At 40.0% G+C, this 18,575-nt stretch overlaps 1 long non-coding RNA gene across 1 annotated transcript; it reads left to right on the top strand.

The window, feature by feature from the left end:
* The first annotated feature begins 16 nt into the window (after window positions 1–16).
* LOC103278697 (uncharacterized) lies at window positions 17–18,306 on the top strand. The gene is made up of 3 exons (XR_010005809.1): window positions 17–53; window positions 3,252–4,059; window positions 17,959–18,306. It is a non-coding gene; the product is annotated as an uncharacterized LOC103278697 (long non-coding RNA).
* The last annotated feature ends 269 nt before the right edge of the window (window positions 18,307–18,575 follow it).

The following is an 18,575-nucleotide window of genomic DNA, read 5'->3' as shown; positions in this document are numbered from 1 at the left end:
GCGAGAGGCTTGAAAGATGGTACACAACGGAGGATGTGAAGACTACAAGCCTGGTGGAGTTTCATTTTAGTTTGGACTCATAACGTTCAAGGGGATAAACACGCCATCTTACCGTCTTCACTGCCCGCAAAACTCGGCTGAAAGCGGGGAGCTTTAATTCCCCCCCTTCCCCACTTCTAAAAGGAGAGGTTCTGAATAACAGGAAAGGTTTGCTCTTGACTAAAACTGCACCAACTTCGAAGCTGAAGTTTCGAAAGGGTCAATTAAAAAACAGCCCGTTCCACTGCTAATAAAAACAACGACTTTGTCTGCAAGCCAGGGTTTAACCCACTCATCTCCCTTTCTTAACGGTTTCCTTCCTAGTAAAAACAAAGCCTGCATCTTAAAAAGCAAATTTCACAAACAACCCACCTCATCTTTGCCAAGCTCTCAGAATCCTTGAACCTTTTTAGAAAAGGCTAGGCTAGTCCTGTTCTAAACTGGCTTTGAAAACTGAGAAGTTTTAGCAGGTGAGAGGATTGGAGCTGGCTAATAGACTCCAAGGCAAAACAAAAGAGAACCCAATCCTTTGGATCTGTTAACACAGAAGAAACGGTAGGAACTCAGTGTGGTTTCAGAAATTAGACTTATGGTTTTCCATGTGTAAGGCCAAAAGAACAGGAACATTCATTTCTTAAGAAACAAAACAGGTTTCTTTAAACTATTTTTATTTCTACTTAATAAGAAACCTTATTAAGAGTGTACGAACTTAAAATCAAGTAATATTATTGTTGCTTCTCTTAAATATTACCTGGAAGAGGGAACAGCGTTATACTGTTACTGGGCATTACATGTATGAGAGCAAGTTTAGGATAGAGTGAGACAGCCAGTCTCAAAAACGGAGAGTAGTCGATGTCAGCCCTGCATATTGTTCTGGCACCACAAGTGCTAAGGGTTGTTTGCGAGGCTGGATCTGCACCGCCATGCAATATCCGAACTGCATTTAACTTCATTATATGGGTCAATATTGACCATATAATGTAGTTCGAACTGCATTATTATAGCAGTGTAGGTTCAGTCTGAGAGAGAGAGAGAGAGAGAGAGAGAGAGAGAGAGAGAGAGAGAGAGAGAGAGAGAGAGAGAGAGAGAAAGGACAGAGAAGTTTACTGTAATGATGTTTGGACTCTGCAAAAGGGCAAGTGGCACTGATCTTAGAAGATGCTCCCCAGTATTATCATTTCCACTCATCATTACCAGGGAAAGATGTTTAATGTGTTGTCGAAGGCTCTCATGGCCAGAATCACTGGGTTGCTGTGAGTTTTTTCGAGCTGTATGTCCATGTTCCAGAAGCATTCTCAACTGACATTTCGCCTGCATCTATGGCAGGCATCCTCAGAGGTTGTGAGGTCTGTTGGAAACTAGGCAAGTGGGGTTTATACAGTATTTAAAAAACTCTAAAATCAGGGCAGTAAATAAAGAAAACCACTCAGAAAACAGAGGAATGTCAGACATGAATCAATCAGTCAGCTAACACTTCCCAACAAAGGATTCCCCAGGCAGTAAGCAACCAGACCTTGAAGCTGCAAGGCTATTCAATGCTAATCAGGGTGGCCAATTGCAACAGTCACACCTGCCTCAAACAGACAAGAGTTATTTCTCCCACCCTGGACATTCCACAGATATATAAACCCCACTTGACTAGTTTCCAACAGACCTCATTATCTCTGAGGATCCCTGCCATTGATGCAGGCGAAACATCAGGAAAGAATGCTTCTGGAACATGGCCATACAGCCCGAAAAATCCACAGCAACCCATGGCCAGAAAAGATGAATACTGAAGTCGCATTAATTATCGCTTTTCTTCTCTTTGAATTGTAGCCTCCCAAAGACTTTCCTTTTGCTGGCTGGAACTTTTGGCAGGAGCATCTAGATATCTCGGGGTTAATGCCCGGGAGATAGCCTAGTATGTTTTTGGAAAATAAAGCGGAGTTGACTGCTTGATGCCCCAGATGAGCTTGAATCCGCTGTGGTTCTCATCTCCAGGAAATGAAAGGGGGTTCAGGATCTCGGTACCGGTTGCTTTTAAAGAAAACCACCACCTTTGCCAGTCCTGCGATTTCGCCCTCCTGAATCATTTTCACTTGGGGTCAAGTTCTACTGACTTCCAGCCTAGGAGCAACTGGCATTTGGGTTGCTGAGTGTTTTCTGGGCTCTATGGCCATGTTCCAGAAGCATTTTCTCCTGACGTTTCGCCTGCATCTATGGCAAGCATCCTCAGAGGTTGGGATGCCTGTTGGAAACTAAGCAAGTGGGGTTTATATATCTGTGGAATAAAGTCCAGGGTGGGAGAAAGAACTCTCGTCTGTTTGAGGCAGGTGTGAATGTTTCAATTGGCTACCTTGATTAGCATTGAATATATTGCTACATGACCTTGGAGGTGTCTACGGACAACGCCGGCCCTTCGGCTTAGAAATGGAGATGAGCACCAACCCCCAGAGTCAGACATGACTGGACTTAACGTCAGGGGAAACCTTTACCTTTTATATTGCCTTTCAGTTTCAAGGTCTGGGTGTTTACTGCCTAGGGAAATCCTTTGTTGCGAGGTGTCATTTGGCCCTGATTGAGTCATGTCTGGAATACCTCACAACCTCTGAGGCTGCCTGCCATTGGTGCAGGCGAAACGTCAGGAGAAAATGCTTCTGGAATATGGCGATACATCCATGTTCCAGAACATTCACACTTGTCTCAAACAGACAAGACACCCTGGACCTTCCACAGATATATAAACTCCACTTGACTAGTTTCCAACAGACCGCACAACTTCTGAGGATGCCTGCGACAAATGCAGGCCAAACGTCAGGGAAGAATGCTTCCGGAACATGGACATACAGCCCGAAAAACTCACAGCAACCCAGTGATTCCGGCTATGAAAGCCTTCGACAACACAATTGGCATTTATTCCAAGGAGACTAAAGTTAGGCTGGTTCTGTACTAACAATGTGATGCAGGCTGAACTGTATCATGTGGTCAGTATAGAACCAGATAGTACAATCTGACCGGCATTATATAGTCTACAATATAATGCAGTTCAATGAAGTTCAAGCTGTATTATATGGTCAGTATAGAATCAGTCTCGGCTGCGTTAAGGGCTTGGCGAAGCTGACTGGATCGGCAGCCGTTTTCCACTGATGCTAACTCCAAAAGATAGTAAGTTGGGGAAACCAGAAGCAGAGTATTTAGTAGCCCATCCGCACTGGCTCCATGTGCATGAGGTTTGTGCCCAGCGAACAACAGCCTGCAAGAAGAAGTCCAGAAGGTTCCTGACAAGCTGGAGAAAAGGGAATGGGGTTCCACGACTTCGAAGCCAAGGCGCAAAACTGGCCCCCAAAATGCCGGAGGCGATCCTTTGCTGAGCGCTTCACCCTCGCGTTTCTCAGCCCGCGTTCAAGCCCGGGATCCGGACCGAGGAGGAAAGGAGGCGGCGGCGGGAGAAGGAGGCCAGGAAGGAGTCCAAGGGTCCGAAGGGGAGGGAAGAGGCCGCAGATTCAAAACCGTTAGGTCTCTTCTCCCCGCGCCCGCTCCATCCCCGTTACGCGCCGTCCCTCCCCTTTACGGTTTCTTTTTCCACATCTCTTCCTGTCCAAACATTTTTAAATTTCCGCGCCTTCCCCAACAGTCTGGTTTGTTGTTTACTGCGTTTCCTCCGAGGCCTTTCAGGTCGAAGCCCCTTCTGGCGCCGGACAAGAGAGAGAGAGAGATTGAGAGAGAGAGACCCCAAAGGACGCGCCCTCGCCCACCGGGATACTGCTACTGCTGCTGCTTCCTCCTCCTCTTCTTCCAGAAAGACCCCGATCCCCCTCGAAACCTCCCCCCAGCTCGGTCAAAAATGCCGGAAACGCTCCTAAGGAGAAATACTCCATCCCTTCGCCGTTTTCTTTCCTCGGAGAGGATGCCGGAGGGGAAAAGGCGGCGGCGGCGGCGACTGCGCCTTTGCGCGCTCCTGGCAAGCTCTTGCCTTTCTTCCTGGAAAAGCCTCCCTTCGCCAAAGAGCCAAAGGCAGCTTGCGCATCAGGGCTCCAGGTAGGCTCCTCACTCGGTTCTCCTCGCTATCTTCTTCCTCCCTTTGCTTATTCTGTGTTAAAATGGCCCTGTTTTCCTTCATTTCCCCCATGAAACCTAAGCAGCTGTCAGTGGAAACCAAAGATGCATCTACACTGTCCAATGCATCCAATTGGACACTACTTTCACTACTATGGCGGCTTAAGACAGCTGAGTATGTTTAACTTGGAGAAAAGAAGTCCGAGAGGTGACATGATAACCACCTTGCAATATTTGAAAGGATGTCACATTGAGGAAGGGGCAACCTTGCAGGAAAATAGATCCCAATGAGTTCAAGTTGCAGGAAAATAGATTCCAATGGGTTCAAGTTGCAGGAAAATAGATTCCAGTGGGTTCAAGTTTCAGGAAAATAGATTCCAGTGGGTTCAAGTTGCAGGAATATAGATTCCAGTGGGTTCAAGTTGCAGGAAAATAGATTCTAGTAGGTTCAAGTTGCAGGAAAATAGATTCCAGTGGGTTCAAGTTGCAGGAAAATAGATTCCAGTGGGTTCAAGTTGCAGGAAAATAGATTCCAGTGGGTTCAAGTTGCAAGAAAATAGATTCCAGTGGGTTCAAGTTGCAGGAAAATAGATTCCAATGGGTTCAAGTTGCAGGAAAATAGATTCCAATGGGTTCAAGTTGCAGGAAAATAGATTCCAATGGGTTCAAGTTGCAGAAAACAGATTCCACCTAATCATTAGGAAGAACTTCCAAAAGGTAAGAGCTGTTGGGCAGAGGAATGTGCTGCCTCAAAGTTGGTGGAATCTCCTTCTCTGGGGGTTTTGAAGCAGGGGCTAGATGCTCATCTGTAGGGAGTGCTTTGGTTGCCTTTTCCTGCATGGCAGGAGGTCAGACTGGCTCTCAGGGTCTCTTCCAACTCTATGACTCTATGAATCATGGCTGTTGTCATTTTACAAGCTTTTTTGCCTCCCCTGTCAAAGAGTGCTGAGGCCTCACCAAAGTACAGCTCTATAACATTGAGACATGGCAGTTCAAGCAGTGTCAAACTGCATTTATTGGACAGCGTAGATGCACCCAAGGTTAACTCCACAGTGTCAGGTTTTGTCCAGAATCTTGTCTTTCTCCTAAATAGGGATGTGGTCTCTCATTTGAAATGTTGGAAACAACTGGTTGTTTTTCCAGTCCCCTCCCCAAAATTTCAGGATTCTGATTTTAGAAGATAGGTGGGGTATGAAAAGAAAGAGGTTAGCTCAAAAACTAACCTTCTATTCTAAATAGCTAGAAAGAATATTCTAAGGTCTGGCAAGTTTGAGTTGCATGAATAAACCTATGCGATGACCCAAATCAGGCACCTAAACAACTACCGAAAAGTTTAAATTTTGCATCATCTTTGAAAGTCAATGGAAAATGTCAACAAGCAGAAAATTGCCACAGGCAGCAGTTTATATCCCTTCATGGTTTTGAGCCTGGAAAGAGACCAATGTCAGAAGGTTACTCCTAACAAAATCCTCTGAAATGTAAGCTATGCTTTATCTTAATTAAAAGTTCTGATCCCCTTTTCAAGCACAAACTAGTAACTATTGCAAAACTTTTCTCTTGGAGGAAAATAGTGAATGCTATAAAGAATACCAGGGAAGAAGGGCAATCCACTCAACATATTTTGCTCTCCTATTTACTTGTTTCTGTGAATCAGCCATATTAAAAATTAGAGACAGTCTGAAAGCCCAATTTTGGAATCCTGCTTATATTTAACTTGTATCCAAGGAAATTGTAAAGGGGGATAGTTTTTGCTATCTTCTCTAGCACAGCAAAATATTGTTGTTCTATTTTATTGCTATAATATGGACAATAAAGGAAGATGTCAAATATGTAACTACTTTGAGGGGTGGAGAAATCAACTCACTCTTCAAAATCAACAGTTTGCAATCTGTAATTATCTTCACTATAATTAATCACTCAGTTGCTTTATTTATAGCGAATATTTTCCCCCAAGAGATTAAAACATAGGAGACCAGTCTGAATTTGAGAAGGCTAACTTATGTTAACTATGTTTACAGTTTTCTGCACTAATTTATTGATATCTAGAGAATTTTACAGATAAAATGATGCCTTTAAGATAATAAAGCAGGCAGCTATTTAGGAAGCCAATTTTAAAGTTTAGAGGATCACACAGTATAATATATAATAGAAATTGCCTTGCCCCTGTTTCCAAAAATCAAAACAAATGCAGTTAATAGATGCTGGTGTTATCAGCAACTTTTGAGAATGGTCCACATTAAAATGTTGTATTATTAACAACACTAGTCATTCACAAATATTGCCCATTGTAAGTCTCATTGCCACTGTTGCTGTAAATACTTCTCTTTTTAATTTCTATATGTCCTTCACTGTTTATAATTCTACACCAAAGCATCTTTATTTTATATGTACCAAAATTCTGGATAGTATTTCTTATATATAAGTTAATGTAATAATAAACCTATTCATCTGTAAGGTGCACAGGGATTTTTTTTTAGTTTTTGCTGTAGCGAAGTGACAGTGCAACCCTTTTGGGCGCCATTTTACTAGAGCATTTTAGTAAGAACTACCATTTCAGGCCTTGCAGTATAGTACTTGCTTCTAATTCTAAATGACATAAACATGGCATTTAGGCCCAGATTACGTCCTTGCCAAGGACATTTTCTTTGGCACATGAGTTAATACAAAAATGATGCAGCATTATTTTGTATGATTACAACTTTAACCTACAATTATAATGGAAAGTGCATCTTGGCAATATATTCAAGCAAACTGTTACAGTATTTCTATTTTTGGATGCTGCTGCACCAGGATGATTTCTAAGTTTCCAATGGAAGAATGAAAAGCAGAGTGATCAAGCCATTACTTAAAACTCCCCCAATTAATCAATTGTATTTTTGGATTCCTCAGTTCTTCTTATTCCAGTCTTCTGACAACAACCAATCATAGCAAATTAAAGTATAAGGCATATTAGAGATTCAGATTCCTGGAATCTTTCAGTGTATGCATATGGCACTTGAAGCCTGTATTTATTTCATAGTACCGTCAGTAAAAATGGAGAAAGGTGAACAGTGTTTGGGTGCTATGAACATTCTAATTTTGGCTGCAGTTTTAAGCATTTCTGTTTTAAAAGCAATTCTCTTTAAAATAAATGGGGCCTGCCTCCAGTTAATTGGCCATAGGGACTGGATATTGAGAGAGTAAAGAAATTAGAAGGCAGGCAATTAGATCTATTAATTTACTTTAATTTATGTTCTTTAGAGGCAAAAAGGAGAAGCCTTTAATTTTAATGTGCACATAGAAGGAGAAATAGAAGTACTGTTGCCATTTCCGCATATATACAGTGCAGGTTGAGCTTCTCTCCTCGAAAATACTCCAAAATCATTCACAAGTAACTGAAACAGTGATCCCTTTGCTTTTTGATGGTTTAATGTACATAAACTTTGTTTCATGCATAACATTATTTAAAATATTATATGTGAATCATATATTATATAGTAATATAATATAATAATAATAATAATAATAATAATAATAATAATAATAATAATAATAAACTTTATTTGTATTCTGCCCTATCTCCCCAAGGGGACTCATATTAATTTCATGTTTAGACTTGGATCCCCATCTCCAAGATATCCCATTATGTGTGTATATGAAAATGCAAATATTACAGTTATTCCAAAATATGAAAGCTCTGGTACTCGACTTCTGATTCCAAGCATTCAGAAAAAGGATACTCAAGTTATATATCCATCCCAGTTTGGAAAGTCATTTTAAAAATGTGCATTAAAATGGATTCCATTGCCTAGAACGTACACAGCTTTGCAGTGCTGTATTATATTACTATAAAATGCTTAATTGTTTCTGTTATCCCACAAAATTGATTGTTGTGATATGAGCTTTAAGGACTGGAGACCATTTAATGCGATAGCTATAATTTTGTCCTCCTACACACATACCTGTCACACAAATGCAATCCATAGATTGGTACTTGTGCTAATGCGTGTTATTTAAGAACCAGCATGGTGTAGTGGTTTGAGTGTTGGACCAGGACTCTGGAAACCACATTCAGTTCCCCACACAGCCATGCAAACCTATTGGGTGACCTTGGGCAAGTAATAGTCTCAGTGTCTGAGAAAGGAGATGGCAAATCCCTTCTGAACAAACCTTGCTGAGAAAACCCTACAATAGGTTCAACATAAGTCAAAATGACTTGAAGGCACATACAACAACATGTTATTTATAAATTGGTAACATGTCTATACCTTAGTTCTGAATGCATATGCACATATATGTGCAAGAGTGCAATTTCAGAATTACTGGGCAGAGTTTCATTTTTTACTGGGCAGAAGATTCACAGTAATATTCAAAGGCCTGCTCTTTGATATATGCAACATCCATTGCCCCAAAAGTTCATTTTAAGTGCATTTATATCTCACAATAAGCTTGAGGAAATAATGTTTGTGTATGCATGTGAATAGGCCTATCTTGATAGTTGGCATCCCTACCTACATGATAGGCCAGCAAATCAACTGGATGTCTACCTAAATATTTTGATCAATGTATGACACTATACGCAGGAAAATCTGATATAGTATGGCATGCATTCCCATCCATACCTTCATGCAGCATCACATTCATTTTAAGTGTCTGCATGTATTTTTCTTTACATAGTACCAATTCGTATTCAAGGCCTCTTTGCATCTATGAATTTGGATCAGTTGCCAAATCCTTTTCCATCACTCATCCTTTGAATGGCTCTGTAGTTTCCTCCTCTCTCTTTCTCATCTATAAGCTGACTCAACAAATAGTATCACTGCAAAGAAAAGGAAAAAATAGTTCCTAAACCCAAAGGGAAAAATAGGGCCTAAACCATCCACCCTGTCATTGCAATGTGAGGCCCTCATAGTAGTGTCCCTATTTTCAGGTTGCGATCAGAAAAAGGGGCTTTTTAAATCATGATACCACTTTTAGGACACATTTCAGAGGAAGGCTTGCCTGGCACCTACATTATATTTTTAAGTGCCAATTTAAAACTGCTTTATCCTCACAGGGATCTGAGTAATTGAAAAGTAGCTCTTTGATTATTTATTATGTTGTTTTTGCTATTTTTGTGGTTTTGTGACTGATGTTGCTAGTTGTTCTGAGAATACTTGTGAACTGAGGTCTCACAGGTCATGCACTTGATAAAAAGATAAGGAGAAATAAATGATAAAAATGTTGATATTTCTGAATGATAAATTTACAATCTGCTATGTTGCAGAAGAATTCTACAAAAGATAGGAATGAATACTAGTTCTATCCTAGTATTTGCTTTTATAACAAAGATACATTCTTCTCGTCCTAAGTAGTAGTATGATTGTGCCATTTAGGCTAGAAATACAACCCAAACGAAACCCTGAGCACTTCTGTGTTGGAAGAAAGCTGTTGAACTAATATAGAACAACTTTCTGAAACAACACTTCTGTTTGCCAAATGGGGGGGAAAGGGAGTTTGCAGGGTTTACAGAAATCAGATTAAAGCCTTTACATAGAGCCTTACAGCTGAGATATGACTGCCTTCTGCCTCTATAATATAAACATTTATTGCTGTCTTCTTTTGTTAATGTACCTGTTTGCAATGTGTAAATAAAACTAATTTTCAAACACTGTATAATATCTTGCCCTTTCTCGTCTGACGGAAACTACTCTCCAAAGCCTGTTGTGTAGGTCTCAGCATTGAAGAAAGAGGAAGCAAAATCATGTTGTTATATTTTAAAGTAAGTGGGGATTTTTGTTCTGATCTGAAATATTTTTCACATTACTTCTCAGATGGGGAAGCATAACTGCTGCATTAACATTTACACATGCACAGTTGGTCTCTATTATTTTAAAACAGAAAGTTTCTTATACGTATTATTATTTAATTAGGACATTTGCAGACTTTTGTCATCGCCAAGATTATTTTTCTGTCCACAATGATATACTGCAAAACTGTTATGGCATTATTTAACCGAACATCAGAGAAGATTATATCATCAGCCAATACCTTTAATATTGGTACTGTACAAAATTATACCCATAGCATCATTCAGGATGAAATGATGCAGCTTAAATCCAATCTATTTAAAGCGTATTTCCATTAAAAGGTCCCTTTAAGAATAATCAACATCCAAGGGTGCATCTACACTGTAGAATTAATACAGTTTGACAACACTTTAACTGCCATGCCTCAATGCTAGCGAATCATATAAGTTGTAGATTTAACAAGATCTTTACCTTTCTCTGCCAAAAAGTGCTGGCGCCTTACCAAACTACAACTCTTAGGATTCCCTAGCATCAAACTATGGCAGTTACAGTGACATGAAACTATGTTGGCATGTTTTTACCCTGTTAGTTTTAATGCACTTTTAAAACACATTATATGTATGTTATGTGTAGAGCCAGCCCAAGGTAATTTTCAAGTGTAAGCGAACAGAAATGTTGGTGCCCCCCCCCCCAAACCACATAAACGGGCCAGCAGAGCGTTGGATAAGCAAAAATGTTGGATAATATGAAGGGCAAGTATGAATAACTAATATTACTAATAATATTGCGATATAGTTGTATAATATAATATATTGTATGTATATATACTTGTAAACCGCCCTGAGTCCCCTTCGGGGTGAGAAGGGCGGTATATAAATGTCGCAAATAAATAAATAAATAAATAACTGCAATTGATCATCTTGATTAGCATATAATAGCCTTGCTATGCATGGTTCTGGACCAAGCATTTGAGCAATAATTCCAGCAGTGCAATACTTGAGGTCTTTTTAAGTATTGACCACTGGACTGATTCTGGACTATGATTTTGAACTTGTGTGATTGTAATTGTTGTTTTTAGTAGTTTATGTTTTAATGTTTGAGTTTAATTGTCATAATATTATTGGAATTTGTATGTTGGCCATCGAATTGTTGCCAGTTGTGAGGCCACCCTGAGTTCTCTTTGGGTGAGAAGGGCGGGACAGAAGTATGGGAAATAAATAAATAAATAAAATCAGGACAGTAAAAAAAAAAAAGAACACTCAAAAACAGGGGAATTCCAAACATGAAACAATCAGGGCCAGCTAACACCTCTCAACAAAGATATACAAACCCCACTTGCCTAGTTTCCAACAGACCTCACGACCTCTGAAGATGCCTGCTGTAGATGTGGCCCTCCTCTGGACACTTTCTAGCATTCTTTGGCAGAGAAGGAGAAAGAATTTGGGCCCTTCCACACAGCTCTATAACCCAGGATATCAAGGCAGGATAACCCATATTACCTGCTTTGAACTGGATTGTCTGAGTCCTTACTGCCATATATCACAGTTCAAAGTAGGTAATGTGGATTATTTGTTTGAAGCCATTCTTCCACGTTCTAGTCTCCAAGGCAGAAGACAACAAGCTTGCTCCCTCCTTCCTATGACTTCCTCTCACATAATTATACATGGCCATCATGTCTCCTCTCAACCTTCTCTTCCACATGCTAAACATGCCCAGCTCTTTAAACCGCTCCTCATAGGGATTGTTCTCCAAACCCTTGATCATTCCAGTCACTCCCCTCTAGACATATTCATGTTATCATTTTATTATTATTATTATTATTATTATTATTATTATTATTATTATTATTATTATTATTATCAGAATTATAGTCAAATATTGTAAATTGTGCATCTGACTAAAAACCCACATTACCTGCTTTGAACTGGATTGTCTGGGCGAGTCCACACTGCCATATTTCCTAGTTCAAAGCAGGTAATGTGGGTTTTTTGTCAGATGCACTATTTACAATAATTTACAATAATTCTGATAATAATAATAATAAATGATAACATGAATATGTCTAGAGGAGAGTGACTAAAATAAACAAGGGTTTGGACAACAAGCCCTATGAGGAGCGGTTTGAATCAAGGTAAATCAGGATGGTGGTGATGAGGAGAGCAGTTAGGGAACATTTAATTTTTTTTATCATACTTTATGCATTGCTGCTGACTGACCTGAAGGTGGGCACTGGGCAGGCAGGCAGTAGTTCAAGCGAGATGGTTCAATCAGCGAGATCGGAGCTGCTCTGATCAGTCAGCCAGGCCCCAGCACCGCCGGGCCGGCTGTCTCACATGGGTGGCTGCAGTGCTGGCATGCCTGCCTTACGCACACGCACAGGACCAGCCAAAATGGCCGATGGGACTCCTGCGCACACGCGCGGGGCTTCAGTCGCTCGTGCGGACACGTGGCTGGCGTGTCCGTGCAAGCAATCGAAGCCCCGCGCGTGTGCACAGGAGTCCCATCGGCCATTTTGGGCAGTGGGACTCCAGTGCGCATGCGCAGGGCCTCCATTGCCTTGAGGAAGCAATGGCGGCCAACGGCAGCGGTGCGGCAGCACCTGGACAAACACCGGTGCTAAATTTACACGGGCGCTGTCGAGGCCTTGACAGCGTCCCCCCTTGATGTGCGCCCAATGCGGCAGCGTAATCCGCTTCCACGTTGGACCGGCCCTGGTTATGTGGCATCGAATTGTGCCTTTTGTAAGGCTGCTCTGAGTTCCCTGCAGGGTGAGAAGGGCGGGATATAAATATGGTAAATAAAGAAAGAAAGAAACTGCATTAATTCTACAATGTAAGTGCACTCTTAGCTAGCAGTCCATGCCTATTATGATTGTTTACATTGTTGAGTGTGATTTCTTAACCAGGCAGTTCCTGAACCACAAAATACACTGGATAAAACTATAAGACAAGCAGTTCTATGCTCTACCATTAAACTTGCTGAATTCCACTGGACTCCCAGTATTTCCTAAGTATATAAGGTAAATAAAAGCTTCCAGCTTTTTTGGATAACCTTCAAACTGGTATTTAATGTCTTGATCCATTTTTTGACCAGGCAACCTGAAAAAACATTATCTTTGTGTAATTTTTAGATGCCATAAGGCACAGCAGGTTAAACCACTGAGCTGCTGAACTTGCTGACCGAAAGGCTGGCTGTTCAAATCTGGGGAGTGGGGTGAGCTCCCACTGTTAGCCCCAGCTTCTGCCAACCTAGTAGTTCAAAAACATACAAATGTGAGTCGATCAATAGGTACTGCTCTGGGGGGACGGTTACGTGCTCCATGCAGTCATGACTTAGGAGGTGTCTACAGACTCTTCGGCTTAGAAATGGAGATGAACACCAACCCCCAGAGTTGGACACGACTAGACTTAATGTCAGGAGAAAACCTTTACCTTTACTATTACATGAAGGGTAAACCATACCTTTGAGCTTCCTATTTACTTTGTAAGCGTTGATGCTCCATGGTGCAATGTCTTCCCACTGATGTCAGTTTGTTCAAGGTCCTAACTTTTACGGGTTAGACTTTGAATATATTTTAAGGAACAGTCCTACCAAAGCAACAAGAGCACTGGAAGAGTGCACTGTTGCTTCTCCACCACAATGAAGGGAATATTCCAAAATTAAAGAAGGAAAAGAAATAATGAGAAACATAAAGACCTGGTCCCCTCCATCCCAGTTCCCATAATTCCCAAATCCCAATCTTTTTCACAGGGGCAATTGGCCAGTCAATGCCATCCTGGGTTACAATCCTAGAAGCCTGAGACAAGAGGGGAAGGCTCTCAGAAACCTTTCTTCTGATTGCAAGGTTTTCTTATGTAGGACTTATAAGAATAATAGCTTAAAAGGAATGGAACAAGAGCTGTAATACGTTAAATTCAGTAAGGAGAAAGCTCTCTCTTATCCAGTATTTATCCCATACCTGCTCCAACTAGCAGTGAAGATGATGTCATTCTCAAAATCTGACAAAGGGCTAATAGTATATGCCAGGGGTCCCCAAACTTTTAAAACAGGGGGCCAGTTCACGATCCTTCAGACCGTTGGAGGGCCGGACTATAGTTGGCCACCAAGCAATAATAATTAATAACAATTAATAATAATAATAATAATAATAATAATAACAACAATAATAATAATATCAAAGAGGGTTGGAAGAGATCCTTTGGGCCATTGAGTCCAACCCCCTTTTGCCTCTGGGCACCAAATGCACAAGCAAAGCATCCCTGACAGATGGCCACCCAGCCTAAATGTTAATAATAATAATAATAATAATAATAATAATAATAATAATAATAATAATAATAATACATCACACAGTCCTAGACACTTGGGAAATGTTCGACTTGTGATTTTGTGATACGAAATCCAGAATATCTATCTTGTTTGCTGTGTCATAATTAAATAATAATAATAATAATAATAAGAAGAAGAAGAAGAAGAAGAAGGGTTGGAAGAGAAGAAGAAACCCCTTGGGTCATTTAACCCAACCCACTTCTGCCCTTGTGCCGTGGGGGCCGGATAAATGGCTTCGATGGGCCGCATCTGGCCCCCGGGCCTTAGTTTGGGGACCCCTGGTATATGCAGTAAAAACAATGAGTCAACAGTTTCTATGCCCTTGAGGTCAAACTTTCCACGGACTGAAAGTAGCCTATTCTTTTTACACACAGGATTTGTGGTTATTAGCTATTGCATCATACAGAAATGTGCAGTGTCAAGATAACAGAGCAACAAAACATTTTTTGTTCAGAGTCAGAGCAAAGAAAATATCTCTGAATATTTACTGTGACAGAAGGGTTCAAATGTTTTTGAAAGCAAGTTCTTAAGCCTGGGTTTCTTGAAACACTGTAAACTTGCCCTTCAAAAAGCACTGGATATAAGAGTTGCAATATGTACGCTCAGTAATGCTGAGCACATCCAACCTCCTTTAAAGAAGAGTTGCTTAATACATTATTTCTTAACGTCCCATCTCTGGGTGGGAATCCCCAGAAATATTAAATCAGTGTTTCAAATAGCATGAGGCAAGAAGTCATTGTTGTTTTTTGGTAAATGTAACATCATTTTATCTGAAAATTAAACAGAGATTATTTTACCCACTCGCCTCTATTGCCTCTTGAACTCAAGTGGGTTTAGCTCTGTGTATAGGTTTGTGCTACTAATATGAAAGGGAGCTTTGGGTAATTTGACATGCCACAACAATTTCTTTCCTATGTAAGCCTATTGGTAATAAAATCTGCTGGGCAAATGTTTTTGCCTTCTGCATCTGGCAAGTCAGAGGACTGCCTAAGCCTTCAGCACCATTGTACTCTACTTTTCATATAACTGTAATGGAAAACAGAACAAATTCTGGTGGGGAAGAGAGATGTGGCATGAATCAATGTTCTTTCAATTTAGAATATAGATGTGGTAGATATCAAATCATAGAGATGGAAGGAACCACATGCATTCATTTTAAAAAAATTAAATGGATATATTTCAAACATACTCAGCATCTTTTCTTCTCACTGCTATCAAATATTTGGAAGTTTAGCAATTTTTTGTAGGATGCTTGTAAAGAATCTGTTCTATATTAATATGCAAATTGAACTGGCACATTAGAACTCTATCAATCACATATTGGCAGGCAAATTGTCCACCAAATTACATGCAGATTCAGTTTTCATTATTGCTTCTTGGCCTATGGAGAAGCAGCATTTAGTTGGATCACAGCTGAAGCCTTCAGTTTGCTGGAAGTGTAACTCATTCAAGATATGCAGCTATTTCACTCCAGTCTCATGCTTCACTGGGCTAATAATTGCATCCTAACACTATGCTTTTAAACAGTGGTTCTCAACCTGTGGGTCCCCCGGCTGTTTGGCCTACAACTCCCAGAAATCCCAGCCAGTTTACTAACTATTATGATTTCTGGGAGTTAAAGGCAAAAACATCTGGGGACCCACATGTTGAGAACCACTGCTTTAAAACTACCATAATAATAATAAAGAAGAAGAAAAGTCTCGACAGATTAATTCAAGATCTGTCTAGCACTAGTTGGCTCTGTTTTCATCTGCCAAGTTACCAAATTTCCTAGTCCCAGGGAAGTCAAGAGTTTTACCAGCTTAGATTGGTCAGAAAGATCTACTGGGTATTTGTATGTAACAAAGTTCAGAAACATTTCACTTGAACCATGACAAACTATTAGGACACCAATTCGGCTAGGACCCCCAAAGTTAGTTAATCCCTTTTTGCAGCTCACAGGAAGAATTTGAAAATATCTCTTCCCATAAAATCTACAGGAGTTGCTTGAGAAGAAACACAGTAAAGAATCAGGCTTTTATTTAGCTGCCAACCATGGTTTCAGGTGCCTAACTTGGGGCACACAGGTGTTAATGTTTGCATTACGGCTAAAAAAGGAAGAAAAACAACCATAAGAGGTTCTTTGGCACACAATCTGAAAAGGCATGTATATGGAATTAAAGTTTAGCTCACACACTATAGAAGCACAGCAGAGTGTGAGAGTATTTCAAGCAGCACCATACCCTTTCCTGAAGTACTTTGTCATCAGAGGACTTTACCATAAACTCAGGTTGCCAGTAAGCTCACAGTACAAAGTGCGTTTCTGGTTCGTGATTTTAGTTTGTGCTGAAGTATTAGGAAAATTGCATTATAAACCTATCACACATATGAAGTTATGCTCATTGGTCTCTTTCTGTGTTGCACTTTAAAAGAGTCGATCCATCTATTCATTTGTTTTTTGATTATTATTACTATTAACAGAATTTTATTAGATTCACATTTTTTTCTACTGTTGGATATTGAGTTATAAAATCCATCTGAATTTCTTTTAAAATAGCAACCAGCTGTAATCTGGGCAATGTCTCTAGACCACAATATGCCTGTAATGTTGCGGGGGTGGGGGTGGGTGGGAGAGATAATAAGAAATATAATAAAAATCTATCTTCGGTGTTAGTTGTTTACTTATATTCTATTTTAGAAGAGGAATATATTTAAGGAAAACACTGATCTGGCTCATGGAAGAAATCAGATTTCAAGTTCCTCAACTGCTGCTACTAAATAATATTAATGAGAACAAAGAATTCAATTTATAATATATAATTCAGGACAGTATTTACTGATAACACAAGCATCCACAGTATCTGCACAAGAATTAATGGCACTATTTCAAATTCAGATATTTGTTACAGAACCTTTAATAAATTACTGTAGAAAGTGAAACCTTTACTGAAATGAATTATTTTTACTCATATAACATTGTGAAGATATAGACTACACTGCTTTAAAAAAGAAATGTCAGAAGAAACCAATCAAACATATGAATCATTTTTGTCACTTGTTTTGAGTGGAATAATACCATTAATGTCAGTAATGGTAAAAAATCATATTGAAAGACAGCTCTTCCCAGGTGTTGAAAGCTCAGGGCCTCAGTTGAGGTTATCAGCTCCATAACATATTTTCAAGAAATCTGACTGGTTTAAGGAGAATTATGTGGAACATATGGTTTAATTTGTGGTATTAAAGCTCCAGAGCAGTGTTTTTCAAACTGCTCCTCCAGATGTTTTGGACTTCAGTTCCAGAAATCCCACCCAGTTTACCAGCTGTTAGGAATTGTGGGAGCTGAAGTCCAAAACATCTGGAGGAGCACAGTTTGAGAAACACTGCTCTAGAGTATCTCCCATAGAGAACGTCATTAAAGCACTTAATTATTGACTTTTGGAATTGCTGGTAAAATCTTATCTGATATGCCATATGACAAGGAAATGTCTGATTTTGTTAACAGGTTTAACTTAGTGAATGTATAGATGGTGGAAGATTATGATTTTAGTTAGAGTAATGTTGTCTTCTTGTCCTCTATTTAATATAATACTTCCCAGTTACATTTCTGTCACAACTAACTTGGATCATAAACATTAACTAATAACCACAAAGGCATTTGAGAAGTTACTTAGATTAATTACAGGAAAATACAGTACAGTATTTAAATATTTGGCATCTTGTAGAGGCTTGTCTACATCGATGAAAAAATCCCGTTTGGCGCAGCATTTTCCCAGCATGTAGTGACCCCTTCGTTATGTAATTTCAGAACGTGGGTTTGGAGGCCCAGCGTGTCAAGATCCCAAAGGACCTAATAAGACTCAGACGGGATGAAGGCAAAGAACTGAGGCATTTATTCAACTTGGCCGAAACAGATGTCAACAGAGTCTGTGCTTCAAAAATGGACAAAAGTGCAATTGCAAACATACAGATTTATTTATAGCATTTTGACAGCTATTCAAAACAAAGACTTTGCTGCACTGGCCACTAATTGGTCCAGATCGGTGCCAGCTAGAATCCACTCACTGATAGGAGCAGGAGCACCATTTGTCATTGCTGTTGATTGGTTTGCAAATGTGGCACAAAATTTAATAAACTGTCATTGCTTGATTTGAAATCTAGTGGCTGTGTCTTGGTCTGACCATGGAAGGTGTGGAGGAGGAATGGAATGAGGCTGAGCTGGAGTAAATGGATTGATGGCTGTGTCCTTGTTCATCCGGAACAGAATGATGAGTTTTGGTTGGCCATACAATGGGTGTCGGGGTGGCACAACCTCAATTGAGACCCCAGGAAGGTGGTCTGATCTAGTGATTGGGATGAATAAATGTTCCCAGGCATAGAGTCAAATAAAATATTGAAAAGCCCTTTGGCTCTTCTTAAATCCAT

The sequence above is a fragment of the Anolis carolinensis genome, chromosome 4 (genome assembly GCF_035594765.1).
Source record: "Anolis carolinensis isolate JA03-04 chromosome 4, rAnoCar3.1.pri, whole genome shotgun sequence".
In the NCBI taxonomy this organism is placed as follows: Eukaryota; Metazoa; Chordata; class Lepidosauria; order Squamata; family Dactyloidae; genus Anolis; species Anolis carolinensis.
Note: the sequence above shows the minus strand (reverse complement) of the source record. Positions and strands in the feature narration are given on the sequence as shown.